This window comes from Alexandromys fortis, unplaced genomic scaffold (assembly GCF_014885135.2).
Source record: "Alexandromys fortis isolate MF-2015 unplaced genomic scaffold, M_Fortis_MF-2015_v1.1 scaffold_172, whole genome shotgun sequence".
NCBI classification, from domain to species: domain Eukaryota; kingdom Metazoa; phylum Chordata; class Mammalia; order Rodentia; family Cricetidae; genus Alexandromys; species Alexandromys fortis.
In genome coordinates, this window is record NW_026068061.1 from 3,194,386 (window position 1) to 3,206,438 (window position 12,053).

Genomic DNA, 12,053 nt, shown 5'->3' on the forward strand with positions numbered 1-12,053 from the left:
AGAGAGGGGACGGTTCAGGGCTGTGGTTACAGAATCATTCTGTCTTTCTATTCTCTCAACTGCTAAACTATGGGTTGGTGTGAAGCAACATCACAAATGGAATATAATAGAGAGATTATCTAGATAGCCAGGTTGGACCAAGTAATCGGCTGAGCCCTTATACATGGGAGAGGAGGGCGGAATGATGTGGCAGAGGAGAAGACAAGGGAGTGAGGTGCAGGAGGTCAGAGAAAGGCCACCATGGGGACTTAATCTACTGCTGTCTGTGAAGGCCAAGGGAGCAGCCAAGAGACGTCCTTTAGGTGACGACAGCACCTGTGGCGAGGCAGCAGGCACCTCCCTCCTCCTGTCACTCTGGAGCTGAGTTCTTCCAGCGGCTTGAGTGAGTCTGTCTTAGGCTTGCTATTGCTGTGATAAAAACGCCATGACCAAAGCAGCATGGGGATGAAGGGGTTTATTTGGCTTACTCTTCCATATCACAGTTCACAGTTCATCATCAAAGGAAGTAAGGACAGGGATTCAAACAGGGTAGGAACTGATGCAGAGGAGCTGATGCAGAGGTTATAACGAAATGCTGCCTACTGTCTTCATTCCCATGGCTTGCTCAGCTGGCTCTCTTACAGAACCGAAGACTGCCAGCTTAGGGGTGGCCCCGCCCACAATGTGCTAGGCCCTCCCACATCGATCACTAATTAAGAAAATGCCCTACAAGTTTGCCTATGGTCCAGTTTTATGGAGGCTCAATTGAAAGTTCCCTCCTCTCAGATGACTATAAGCTTGTGTCAAGTTGACATAAAACTAGCCAGCACAGAGACTAAAATAAATTCTTCCTTGGGGACTCCAGACCAGGGCTCTGGCTAGTAGCCTGAAGTTAGCTTGACAATACCCAATCCAGTGCTTATGGAAGCCCCCTGAACTTGCAGAGGATAAAAGGTCTTTCTTCCTTCCTTCCTTCCTTCCTTCCTTCCTTCCTTCCTTCCTTCCTTCCTTTCTTTCTTTCTTTCTTTCTTTCTTTCTTTCTTTCTTTTTTGCTGTTTTATTAAGTGACTAAAATTAAGGTAATTTTTATGGCAATAACAGAGAGTCTGCACTCCATGTTTGGGGGCAGAAGGAAAGATGGGAGAGGGGAAGGTTGAGAACCTTCACTTTGCACTAAAGGGACAATTCTTGGGCATCATCAGAAGACTTCAGGTAAGAAGAATGAGGTCATCAAACTACTCTGTGTTGTGAATCCCGCTTTGAGTTAAAATGGGAATTTCCGAAGGGAAAGTTGTCTCACTGTACATTTGGGATTTGTCAATGGTTCTGTCCCAGCTTGAGTGGAAAGGCTCAAGGCTTCTGCACTTGTCTCCCAGCTGGTGGTGCTGTTTGGAGGTTGTGGAGTCTTTTGCACGGGACCTAACTGGCAGACATAGTTCCATGGAGGCCAAGCTTAGGTTGTTAGCCTGGTTCAGCCCGGTATCTTTGCGTGCTGACCTGTAAGATGTAGCAGCCCACCCTGCAAGTTTCCACTGTAAGAATCCTCCAGCCTTTTGGTATGATTTCCCTGCAAAGATGGCCTTAATCTTCTGGACTATGGGTTACAGTAGACTTCGCCCTTCTTCCGAGGCTTCTGCCAGGTATGCGTGTGTTACAAAAACAGGAAAAGGACCCAACTGCTGTTTTCCCAGACTGATTCTGGGTTTCCTTCTGCACGGGATTAGACTTGACAGAGGACATCCCAGGAATCCTGTGCCAAGCACAGCTGGGAGGGCATGTGTGCACAGGACTTGCATTTCTGAGGTGCTGCTGATGTCCTGAAGGGAGGGCTGTGGCTGCGTGAATAGGGACACGGAGGGCTGTGGCTAGGGACACGGAGGGCTGTGGCTAGGGACACGGAGGGCTGTGGCTAGGGACACGGAGGGCTGTGGCTGTGTGAATAGGGACACGGAGGGCTGTGGCTAGGGACACGGAGGGCTGTGGCTAGGGACACGGAGGGCTGTGGCTAAGGACACGGAGGGCTGTGGCTGTGTGAATAGGGACGGAGAGGGCTGTGGCTGTGTGAATAGGGACGGAGAGGGCTGTTGCAGCTGAGTTTTTCTGTCCTCTGTTCCACTGTCCGGCTCTGGCTGAGCCCAGACTCAAGGTTCTTCTTTATTAGGTTCTCAAGCGCAGGACTACAAGCTGAAGCCACTATGCCTGTATTTATTATAAACTCTTTAGTAGCAACTGTCTTTTAATTTATTTGCATGTAAATGTTGATCAACTAAAAAGTGACATGAAAATATAAAATGTAATCCACATTACCTCACCTCTCTTATTGCCCTCTGTTTCTCTCAAGCCTTTGCCAGGCTTACACCACTATCAGGAAGAAAGAGAAATTCCAGATTCATCCACAGGCACCAGCAGACTGGAGAAGGAAGATGTGCTGCGTGCATATTAATTCCTTGTCTCTTATGCTGTCTCAGAAGTGGAAAAAAAAAAACCCTTGTTGTAGTTGAGTGGGTGGTGGCAGCTCGCTTCTCCACATCTAATTTCATAAATATGTGTTGCAATTAGCTTTTGCAGATGGAATAGCTAAATCCTGATTCAATTTTCTATTTTAGAAGGACCATTAATCTGGAAAACAAATAAAGATAAATTAATTTTTAATGCCTAATCCATACTTTCTCAAAATGAAACTTAGAACACTCATGTAGCCTTAAATAGAAACTGCGAGCCCCCCAAACTTCTGTTTTCTCTACGGCTGAGCTTATCCTGCCGTGCACATCTCTAGGGGGTCCACGCCAAACACAGAGTGTTTGCTTTCTGTCTCTTTTGTTTTAAAGCTGAGGGCAATCAGATCATTCCTAAGCAGTCTGACCGTAGAAACAATTTTTTTTTCCGCCAAGCACTATTTATAGGAAGAACTTGGACAGTAATTTTAGAAACCAAAGAATAATCAAAACTCATTTACTAGGACTGTTGAGGGGACAAGTCATTCCAGTTAAATAGATTTTCTGGTTAGCTAGAAATAAACCTAATATCCATAGTTCAACACTTCCATGACAAATCTTTTCAAAATGCTTTCACTTCTATCATGCCTTGGGAAGTAGAGAGTGGTGACTATCACTGAGTACTAGATGGCCAAAGTTTCTGCAGTGTACATAAACACTCTGTGCTTCAGGGTGGGCTTCCAAGGGTCTAGGAGATCGTGTCGACTGACAGTCAGCTAAACATGCAATCTGGAAGCAGGCTTCTCATTTCTGTCTGAGAACCTCTGTTTTGGTCTTCTTTTCTCTTGAAATCAAGGCTAACAAACAGTCCTACTAATCAAGGGTTCTAATTTAATTGGGCGAAATCAACCTTTTCTCTGCATAATAAGGCTTCTCAGGCTAAATTTCAAAGGGGTATGGATGGAAAAGCTCACTTACAGATGTATGATATGGCAGTGGTTTTAAGAAAATTTTAACCAGGAAAAAGTGGTTCACACCTGTAATCCTAGAGAGGGCAGGGGAGGGCAGGAAGGTTATGAGTTCAGGGCTAGCTTGTGCTATCTAGTGAGAACCAGAGATCATACGGGACCTTGTTACAAAAAGGAGCTAAGGTTTACCTGGGAACTTTCAAAGCCTCACAGTTTAACAGCGTGTACACAGGTGATATTAAAGCATTCCATTGTTTTACGCATGTGGTTTCTCTTCAACTTCCTTTTACTGAAGTGAAAGGGCCCGGCACTATCCTAATCCAAACAGCTGCCATCTTCACAACCACAGCTGGGCTTGCGGAGTGTTGAGGAAGGGGTAAGGAGTAGCCAGCCTTTCTTCCGGCCAGTTGTATACATTCTTCCTGAATCCTCGTGGTCTTCGGGAGGAGCTAGAGTACACAGGCTGGGAAAGACTCGGGGCTGGGCAGCGGCTATGTGAAGAGTCTCCCGTGTACTTCTGAGCAACCGTGCTGCTGTCAAAATTCCCTCCCCCATCTCAGTAAGTCAACCCAATAAATTCATGGGCTCTCTGGTATGAACTTTGATGACGTTGAACTCTGGCCTGCCACTGGGACCTTATGAGGAGGGACTAGGCGTTGTTTGGTTCCTGCCTTACCCACCCCGACCCTTCACTCACTGAATGAAAAAAAAAAAAAAAAAAACAAGAAATAAAGAGGAAAGGGAAGAGTATGACGGCTCCTAGGTGTGGTGGACGAGAAAGCTTACTGTAGATATGTGGACAACCATAGCCAGAGGCAGGCACATCTGGGAGAGACCAGAGTGGACCTGACCAGACAGAACTGCGCCACTGAGGGAGAGGGGGGGGAGAGGAAGAAATAGGGGGAGAGAGATGAACCAGGTGCAGGAGCCAGGAGTTCAAAGGTCCAAAAAGGGCAGGTAACCAAAGGCTCTTCCCTATATAATCCAGACATTTTGGTTACAGTGCCCGGGCTGGAGAGTTCAGGGCAGAGAATGGGTATCCAAGCCATACTCTGTAACAGGTAGCGACTGAGGGATGCTGGGAGAACTATACTCACCACCTGCCCTATGACAACTCCTCGCTCACCACCTCCACTGGGGAGAAATCCCCACAACAGATAGTAAATTCGCTTGTTAATGCTATTATGTCTCCTAGCCTAAAGAAGGGAAACCAGTACATAAAACATTAGCAGGATGTAAACATAGAAATTGTTTTAGAAAAGAGGGATTTATATAAGAAGATTAAGATGGGTGAGTGTTTCCAGAATGAAAAAGAAGACTAGAAAGCTTTTGCAAGTTCTGGAGATCTGAGTGAGTTATTTAAGGTAAATAGAAGGGAGGCTTAGCGACTGCATGTACCGTATTAAAGTTTATAAGGTCAAAACCCAACAATTTTCAAGGACTGGCTAAAATGTATGTCTAATCACAGTTTATTTCGAAAAGCCCAGTTATGGAAATATTGTACAGTAGTTAAAAGTACCACACTGCTTATACTGGTCTTTGGGGTATTTCCTAACTCTATTTTTCCAAAGAAAACTTGAGGCCCCGCTGGATAAGGGTATGAAGAATATAAGCTATTGGAGGAAAGAGAAGCAATTGCTCCAGCAGTCGCAGTGGAACCTGACTTGTTTGCCACATACTGCTCTCAGTTGAAGTCATTTGTCCTCTGAATAATTTTGTTTATCAAATGAGGACCCGGGAGCATAAATTAATAACTTGTCAAGACAGCAGATAGCTCATAAATGGCAGTGATGGAGCATGAGCCCAGGCATTCCTGTAGAGTACAGGAACACCCTTCATGACTTGCCTTCCAACAAGGACGTGGTAGCACGTCGTTCTGCCGGAAACACCCTGCGTCGTGATGACAGAAGAGGGAAGGGTGGCATCTGCTAGGCCTTCTGCAGCAGGCCATGATGTTGTCTTCTCGGTGACACCACCGTGTGCTGTTTTAACCCCAGGGACAACTTCATCAGGTCATGGAGAAGCCCTTGACTTGGGAGGCAATAGCGGATGCTGCTCACAACTGAAAACCACCACAGAAGCACAAAGCTGACAGAGCAATGAAATATCTCGGATTATATTGAAGACCGAAAATTCACAGGCTGCTAGACTCATAGAAATTATCAATACAGCACAAGCCTCCAGTCAGAAGATGTTATCTTTAAGAAAAAGATGATCTTATGTGTATGACTGTTTTGCCTGCATGAATGGATGTGGACCATGTTGGAGGTGGCCAAGGCTGGGAGAGATCATCAGGTTTCCTGGAGTTGAAGTTACAAACAATTTATATGCATGTTGGGAGCAGAACCTGGGTCCTCTACAAGAGCAGTAAGTGTTCTCAACGCCTGAGCCATCTCTCCAGCCCCAAATGAAATATTCTTAACAGCATTTTTATCTGTTCAAATTGACTCAGACAACATTAAAATTAATAAAATGAGGAAAACAAAAAAAAACCAACGGCAAAGGTACAGTCAATAACAACATTTTTATAAAAACAATTTTTGGTTGTTTTATTATTTTTTGTATGTGTGTGTGTATTTTGGAGGCATGTATGGTGTGCACCACACGCATGTCTGATAGCCTCAGATGAGAACACTGTGGCTGGAGTCACAGATGGTTGTGAGCCACCATGTGGGTGCTAGGAATTAAAGCTGGTTTCTCTGGAAAAGCAACAAGTACTCTTAATCTCTGAGCCATCTCTCCATTACTAACAATGCTTAATATTAATAAAAGGAATGATAAATCAGGCCTTTGTTGGGAATTTTATACAAAAGAAAACTACTCCTGGCAACAATAATTTTGGTTAAATAAATGAATAAAACAAAAAGTAAAAATCCCCTATGATATATAGAAATTTGGTCAAGAATTCAAATTATCACAATGGTATTTGCTTTGGAAAATATGTACAAGCCTTTTTTCAAGACAGAAATTTTCTAATGTGGATGTCATCTGATGAGAATATTTATACATATTGAGACCCTGAGAATGAAATAAAACATCGCAGAGCACAGTTGAAATTATCAGCTGCCAATCCGGAATCCATTCTCTCTGTTTTGTTCAAATACCCACTGCTAATAACCCATGTGCCCCCACAGTTTTCATCAATTTGGTTTATATTAACATTCAGTAGAATTTTGGTCGAGTCTCAAACTTAATTTGACACGCAGGCTTTGAAACAGTTGATGAATATTGATTATTTTGTTCATCGTCTGGGACTTGTTTCGACTTGGTTAGAAGCTGTGAGCTTTCATTCACGAAAACTCCATCCTTGATTTCAATGAACGTGTGTTCAATCAGGAAACAGAGACACACGAAGGCATTGAACATGCTGGAGAATATATCATAGGAAATCATAACATCACAGGAATTAGGGGTTTGGGAAGCCTGCAAGTACCTCTGAGGGTATCAGTGCTTGGAATTATCCTGAAAAATCAGGGACTATTTCTAGAAAAGAAATGGAAGAGGATATAAAGACTAAAAAGAAAAACAAAGCCTGAATCAAAGGATTCTGCCCTTGTGCGCTCCCAACGGTATGATGCCAACAGCACCTTTCTCCTTGTGTTATACTTAAGTAGACATTGTCTCTCCTATTAGATCCATTTTGATGGTAAGTATTATGTCTTACTTGTCTTTGAAAACCTAGCACTTATCACAATACCTGTTCCATAATGGGTGCTCAATAAATATTTGATAAATTCATGTAAGGTTGAAGGAATGAATAAAGAAAGAAGAAGCCTAAAGGACCTCATGAGGCAACACGTTTGGTTGCACGCGGGTCTAACACAAGACGATCACCTGTCAGTCTACGCCGGATTTAACTCCACTGATCATGGAGAGGCTTGGTGGATTTCCGTCAGGAAAATCACAAAGAGTTGCAGTGACGCTGGTAACAAAGACATAATCCTGTGCTGGCTGCCCCTAAATGCTTTAGACATCTTAACTATTTCAGAGGTCATATTTAGCTCTCCCGAGAATCCAACAAGTGGACAGGACAAGCTCTTACACTACAGTCTCTGAAATAGAAGAACGCAGATTTGTCATTGTGTAACTTAAGGAGAAATTTAACAACAAAAACACACACATTTTCTTATCGTCCTTCCCAGCCTGGAACCTACCCTAGGACAAACGGCAAAGAATGGCCCTGAACAAAGTGAAATTAACGTTCTGGCTGTAACAGCACGATCAAATCTGACTCCATGTAGTTCATTATTCTCAGTCAGATAATTCAGAAGTATGTGCTTTCCCAAGATAAACTCAGAAGGGAATTTTCTGTTCTCTATCTGACCTTATTTAATTTATCTGAGTATCTGCATTTATTGTTGGACAAACAATAACGTCTACCGTTGGGGGTTCATGGTCAGCCCACAATTTCTTCCCATCTTCAGCAAAACAGCTCACATGAATTACTTTTTATCTCGCTTCGGCAGCAGAAATAACAGAGTGTTCATTTGCTATTCAATAGCTATTATTTGTATCTTGGTGCAGATTGCTTAAGAATTCAGTCTACTTTTTCTGGTACCCTGAAATAATATCATCTGTAGCTATAATAATAATGTCGTCTTCTTTTGATCAAAATATTACTTCAAAATATTATGTGGTCCACTGCCAACTTATCTGCTTTATCTAAAGGTGTGTACGTGTGTGTGTGTGTGTGTGTGTGTGTGTGTGTGTGTGTGTGTGTGTGTTGGGGCAGCTCATAGAAAATTTGAAATTTTGGTGTCTATTGTTGAAGTACCAAGAGCAATAAATGCTCTCTTCTTTTGTAGGCAATTAAATAACAAGGTGCAGCTGAGACACCTCGTAACTGCCAAGTTCAAATTGCAATACTGAGTGGATTCTCCAACTCTGGGGAGAGTTTTTCTAGTTAACAGGAGGGAATGAGAGAAAGACACCAGGCTTCCAAAGTCTAGTGCCAAGGAAAGATGGTGAATTCCTGGCTTATCAAAAGGCGTCCAGGAAGATGAATTGAAAATTGAATACCTTTTCAAGAACACAAAGAATGGGGTGGATATAGTCAGATGTGAAGGCTTACGTTTTGAATTATTCAGAATCGAGAGTGACTGAATTTCACATTGGATTGGTCATATGTGGAGTCTTTGGGCTGGCACATACTTTAATCTGGGTGTAGCCTGTCCTCTGGAGTCACATTTCTTTAGTGTACTCCTGGGCCAGCAGCAGTCTCTGTGAGATGATTGTCAGAAACGCAAGGCTTCAAACACCAGTTTAGGCCCGCTAAATCTGACTCTGCTTTTTAATAAGGTGAGCAGGCAAATCATATGCATGCTAATGGCCGAGACGCGCTGCACCAAGACAAAGTGGAAGGAATAATACATAGCGTTTGAGGGAACATCCAAACTGATTGGCTGGGAGATTTTAGTGGGCAAAGGAACAAACAGGGAGAAACTTAAAAATGAACAATGGAAGAAAAGTTTCTTAGAAACCAAAAAGAAACATCGTAAATTGTGATAGCTATTCTTGGTTGTCACCTTGGTTATATTTGGAATTAACTAAAACTCAAAAAAGGAGGGTACACCTGTTAGGAATTTTTGCTTTATTTGAAGTAGGGAAATTCACTTTGAGGTGGGAAGACACACCTTTAATCCAGGTCATTTGAGCTGGGAAAACTGAGCTCCTTTCTGGACCACACATTCTGTGGAAGCTATGTCAGGTCATGGAAGAAAGAAGGTTTTGCTCTTTGTCTGCTTGCCCTTACCTTGCTAACACACCCATCCTTTCAATGGCATTCAAACCTCTCTTTTGAAGACCAGCTGAGACATACAGTCTTGTGACTTGAGCAACTACTTGATTCTTGGGCTTTTCCGTTCACAGCCAGCCATTGTTGGATTAGCTGGACCACAGCCTGTAAGTTCTTCCAGTAAATCCCCTTTCCATAGAGAGATTCATTCTATAAGTTCTGTTATTCTAAAGAATCTTGACTAATACAAACACCCATCAAGAAAGTATAATTACCGGTTGTAGCAGGCTTTCCTTTAGGCCACAGACCAGCTCCCCAATCATGGCACAGAGATTTATTATTTGTTATGAATGCTTGACTTTAGCTGAGACTTGTTTCTTGCTAGCTCTTATAGCTTAACTTGTTTCTCTTCTGCATTTTGGCTCAGGGCTTTTTGCCTTTCTTTTATTTCTGTATGTCTTACTTTCCTGTTTCTTGTGTCTGCCTGTCTGTCTGCTGCCTGGCTTCTGACCTTGGGTGTCCCTCTCTTTCTATCTCATTTTCTTCTCCTTCTCTCTCAAACCTCTATTTCTCTTTCTACACATCCTCTCTGCCTACTAGCCCTGACTCTCCCTTCCTGCTTAGCTATTGGCTGTTCAGGTTTTTATTAGAACAATCAGATGCCTTAGGCAGGCAAGCTGAGACAAATGCAACCCATCTTTACATCATTAAACAAATGCACCATAAACAAATGTAACACATCCTTACATTGTTGAACAAATGCAACATACCTTTACACAGGTAAAGTAATATCCCACAGCTTAAACAAATGTAACGCATCTTTACATAGCTAAAATTATATTCCATGACCACTGATCAGTGTCGAATATCATAAAAGTCTTAGGGAAGGCATGTCTGCAGGAACTACTAGATTTAGTAGGAAGAAAGCCATTTCCTGGAAATCACTGAGGACAACTTTAAGGCTAAAGAGAACAGAAATTAAAATTTGTTCCTATAAAATTATAGTTAAGAAAGTAATTTTTGTATTCTTCTTCTTGCTATGACTAAATATGTTTAGTGAGCAATACAAAATGGTAGGTTAGGTTTCTGTGCAGTATCAAAAATATCTTAAAAAATCAGTTTGAAGGAGGAAGGCTTATTTTGGTCCATGGTTTCAGTCTGTGGTCCCTGGCTCCTGGTTTGGGTCTCAGGGCTAGAAAGTACCATGGAAGATCAAAGGTGCTAACTTCCTGGTGGCCAGGAGGCAGAGAGACTGAGAGGGGAAGAGGCTAGAAGGAAAAACCAAAAACCTCTCCCAGGGCATGCCCACTGTGACCTGCCTTCTCCCCTTGAGGCCTGTCTCCTGAAGTTACTAACACTGCTTCATAACCCTTTAAACTATACTCCCATGAACAGAGCAATCCATCCAGGAAGCCAGATCCCTCCAGTGGGCCCCGGCTCCAAGGACGGCTACACAGAGGACTCAGCTTCAAGGAGACCGTACGGATGGAAACTGTAACAAGTGGTTAGTCCCTTCGACTTCCAGAGTTTAGATTTCAGCAAGTTGGGGGCAATGCCATAAAGTTAGCCTGTGGCTCGTGCAGCCAGTAGCTAGCGCCCCCTGGGCCAGGGCAGCCATTGCTCTGCATGTCCACCTTCCTCCTCCACCCACCAGCCCACTTCAGACCCCTCAAGTCTATTGAATTTACACTCTAGACACTCCTAGTTGTCCTCAGTTGACTGATGTCATGGACTTTTTTTTAATCTGCAACATTTGAAAGCATTAGACATTATCTTTGAAAATAAAAAAAACTAACAGTATTAAAGTAGCACACTAAATGAAATACATATAAGTGTGCAGTTTGAAGAGAACTGACAGATGTATATATCCATATAACCAATTGCTATAATTAAGAGAGGTATACTATATGGACAATTAGGATATAGATTTCCTTCACACCAAAGCTCCCTCCGTGCCTATGTAGGTGGCTCCTCTGCCTCCTCCCCAAAGCAATTCCAAAGATTTTATCTGAATCATTTACAGCCGCTTCCCTTTTCCTTACATCTGGGTTCTTTGTACACAATTTTGGAAACCCATTCACATTGTTGAACACATGAAGTGTGTTCCCTTCCATTGATCAGTAGTGTTCCTCTGAGCTGACGAGCCTTGGTCTCTCTAGCCATCTGCCGGCTGCTGAATGTTTGTGGTGTTTCTAGGTATTATGGAGCGAGCCACTATCAGCTATACCATACATACACTTGGGAAGATGTGCTTTCATTTTTTTCATAGGTAAGAATCTAGGAGTAAAATTCTTATTTGGTCAGTATATGTTTAAGAAATTGCCTAGTGCTTGCTGCTGCAGCACACTAAAATTGGAACAATACAGAGAAGATTAGCATGGCAAATTCGTGAAGTGTTTCATATTTTAAAAAGAAAGAAATTAGCTGATTTTTTTTTTTAAAAAAATACAAACGATCTATAAGAGTTCCACTTGCTCTTCCTTGCTGGTCTGTAATTTAGGCATTCTGGTGAGTGTGCATTCATATCTCATTGTGGTTTTAACACGAACTTTTTAAAAATTATGTGAAGAACGTTTTGTTCTACCTTCCATGGTGGTGCACGGATTTAATTTCAGCACTCTGGAGGCAGTAGCAGGTGGGTCCCTGAGTTCAAGCCCAGCCTAGACTACAGATTGAATTCCAGGACAGCCAGAACTACACAGAGAAACCCTGTCTCAAAACAAAACAACAGACAAAAAGAATATTTGTCCTTATTTTCAACCCTCTATCTTCCCTATTTTATCTTTAAAAATAAAATTTACATACATATATATATAAATGTATAGATGTATAATATATAATTGTATTGCTATGTTAATAAATTCAACACTTGTTATTTTCAATAAATTAATAAATTAGCTTAAGTTTCTCTAGTTCCTATTTGGTAAATATTAACAT

The 12,053-nt window shown here is 42.3% G+C and overlaps 1 non-coding gene across 1 annotated transcript; it reads left to right on the forward strand.

Moving 5' to 3' along the window:
- Positions 1-11,442: 11,442 nt before the first annotated feature.
- Positions 11,443-11,549, forward strand: LOC126487485 (U6 spliceosomal RNA). Its single transcript, XR_007588402.1, has one exon. It is a non-coding gene; the product is annotated as a U6 spliceosomal RNA (small nuclear RNA).
- Positions 11,550-12,053: the final 504 nt, after the last annotated feature.